This window comes from Octopus bimaculoides, chromosome 2 (assembly GCF_001194135.2).
Source record: "Octopus bimaculoides isolate UCB-OBI-ISO-001 chromosome 2, ASM119413v2, whole genome shotgun sequence".
NCBI lineage: Eukaryota > Metazoa > Mollusca > Cephalopoda > Octopoda > Octopodidae > Octopus > Octopus bimaculoides.
Genome location: NC_068982.1, coordinates 145,293,316 through 145,296,846, shown reverse-complemented (window position 1 = coordinate 145,296,846; position 3,531 = coordinate 145,293,316).

Sequence of the window (3,531 nt, the reverse complement as noted above, 5' to 3'; positions counted from 1 at the left end):
TCTCCCACTCACTCACTCACTCACTCTCGTTCTCTCTCCCTCTCACACACCCTTCGTGGCAATCGGTTACACTGTTTTGGCTTGGTAATTTTAAGGCTTCATTAGGATTTTCAAGTCCATCCTACATTCTCACGACTACACGTCACCTTTCGTCGCTTCTGCGTTGATCATCCACTTATACTGAGATATAAAGCTGACAATAAGCTACTGATCAGCATCGATACAAATGCGCCAAATCTCACCTGTATAATTCTCTACCCCAGATATTGGGGTTCACGTGTATGGATGATGGTGTGTTTCACTATTACAGTCTGCAACTCCGTAAGTCATACTGCAGTCAGTCGCGGTAATTTCGTTCCACATTTCGTGTAAAGTCTCTTCTAATTTATGTTTTGTGTGCTACTGGAATCCTGCACCGTTGAAAGAGCATATATTGTGTGCTAACTTTCTTGATCCTGCAATTTTCTTACTTCGAGGTGCCTAGCTAGAAAGTTTTCAAGTCATTTTCTTTTTTCTTAAATTTTATATAGACTGCATGACAAAAATATAATCGGTCTAATAAAATAGGTAATTTTTTTATATAATAAAGAGAGCGATTTATTTTGATTTAAGGTCATCATGTCGTGCACACATGGTTGTGATGCATGTGTTTCGAGTACTCTCATCAGACGGGTAGACATGATGGGTATTTTGGACTTCATATATCAATACCCCAGTGTCACTTCGATTACATGCACTGCTCTCTCACTCACTAATAATAATAATAATAATAATAATAATAATAATAATATTTTCAAACTTTGGTACAAGGCCAGGAATTTCGGGGGTGGGGAAAGTTGATTACATCAACCCCGAATGGATGAAAGGCAAAGTTAGCCTCGGCGGGATTTGAAATCAGAATGTAAAGACGGACGAAATGCCACAAAGCATTTTGTCCGACGTGCTAAGGATTCTGCCTGCTCGAATAATAATAATATTCGAGAGAGGGGATTAGCTGATACGATCAGTCGCAGTACTTTACCAATACTTCATTTTATCGACGGCGGAAGGATAAAAGGAAAAGTTGATATCTATGGTATTTAAGCTAACAACATAAGAAAGTGGAGCAAATGCCGCCAAGTATTTCGTTTTACAATCTAACTATACGTAGAATAAAAACAAAAACAACAACATAAACACAAAATTACGCGGTTTATAGAGAAACATTTTATCAATTGAATCTATAATTTGCTCTAAAGCCTTTGTTAAAGGAGAAATAGCACCATGTTTGAACCGCTCTCCGTACCGCAGTGACTGGTTGGGGGAAAAGACGTTAACTCTGAACGAGAAATCTGAGAACAGGAACGATTGCTTCAGCAGAACAGAGCAGCCTTTCCAGAGGACTGACATAGTTTTCATCTACAACCAAATTCGATCGGGCTAAGATGGCGCCTGCCCGAGATGTCAAACTGTGGGATAGTACTGGAAACTATGTACTTGTAAAGAAAACCCTCGTCACAATACAGCCTCTTTGCGTCCACTAACAGAAGAAAAACAAAGTAGACAGCAGAGTTAGGGAGGTAGATGCTGATTTTCAGTTCAGTCTTCAGCTGCTTCAGCCACTCAGGACAGAATGTAAGATATTTATCCAGATGTTGTATTATTTCAACTGATTTTCCTCATCTACGAGAATGTCCGAGGTCTACCGGATAGTTACTTATCTCTAGTTTCTTTCTGTAGATTCGAGTAGAAGAGAGAATCATACATTAAGCTACTATACTGATTTTTTTTTTCTTTTGAAAATTTAGAATGAGTGATCAAATCAGAGCTGCAAACTAGAATATTTCTCGTGAATTTTGTATTCGCAAACATTATCTACTGTCGAATAAAACAATTGTGCTGTATTTGTTCATAGTTTGGTCGATGGTGCTAGGAAAGGCTATAAAGACTGGGTCATTGAATACAAATATGTGCCAGCAACAGGTTGCAAACAAGCGGGTGCAGAATATCAACTTTAAAGTACACTTTTATAGAAGTAGAGAATCGCGTATTCAAGTGATCTCCGTAAAGTAATATTAGGATCTTAAATTTCAAAGACTGTGAAGAAATGAGACCAAGTACAACAAAACATTTACTCTGATGCTCTACTAAGCCAGCTTACAAAACTTGTTTAGGCGATAACAATGAAAATAAGAGAATATGGGCTTTTATTCAGAAAACCCACATTAGTTTTAGTTTTAATTATTCTATGGAAATAGTATCATCTAAGTGATGCGTATGTCTAGAATTTCTTTAAAACACATCATTGAATTGGCACTGAACCATTAAATTTCTGATAACCAATTTTTCTGGTCCAATTACCGTATCACTTTGCATTTCAGTAAAAGACAAGATAGATCCTTAGACATTTTTCAAAATAAGTAAATCAATTCTTTAAAATTTCTTCAAAATACGGTTCTAGAAATTATATTAATTCACTTTATCACCATCGTTATCCCCAAGTATTTCATCTTGCTTAAAGAAAATTACGAATTATCATTGTGACAGCTCCATTGTTTTTATGGCACATAAATCAACTCTTCTTTCCCTGTCTAATCGAACAATACAATTGGTAAACAATTCTAGCAACTATTAACAAAGGTTACTGAACATCATTAACTGACTTATCTTCCTTTGTATTTGGAGAATTGAATTAAAGCTAATAATAGCAATGTTAGGGAGGGAGAGGGTCATTGGCCATTTTCATTGTTGTTATATCTTCAGTCCAGCCTTATGTCATAAAGAAATCCATTTTGTAGTTCCATTTATCTATATATGTATCGTATAAAGCAGAATGTTGACGTTTGTTTTGATAAAGATATATCCTTCATTAAGCGGTTGTAAGGCCAAACATCTTTTGAAAATGTCTTTTAAAATTGGATTTGAATCTAAATCTGGCTTGCTGACATTTTAGAAATTAATCAATAGTTTTGTTTTGCCTTGTTTTATATCAAAAAAATAATATTTTACACTTCATTGATAATTTGTTATCAAAACGTCAGAGATAAAATCCTATAAAATATATGACTGTAAAATAGTATGAGGTGGGGAAATGTTTCAGATAACATTTTATAAAAATATATTGAAATTAAAGAAAACAAAGTTAAAATAATGATTTTATGAATTCTAAGAATACGTTTGTCTCATTTATGTTTCATTATATGTAACATTGCTATTGTTTAGCCCTAGATTATAAGTGAGTACCCTATGACCAAAGTGATGCTAGCCATGGGAATCCATCTCTTTGTTAGTATTAAGCAATATCGTAATATGTGTACTTCCCTGATTAAGACGGTTGAATATTGTTTGTGCAAGGTTTGTCGATCGACTAAGCATATGCTCGTCGGTGTGTTCATATAAGTATTTATATAAGGTAACTGTAATCCGTTAGATATATTGCATAGGTCACAGATATTTAAGTGGTAAATGCAGTAACCAAACAGACTATTAAATTGAAAGTTAACTGAAAACTAATATAAACACGGTGTTTTCGATTTCTGCCTCCTGAAAAAA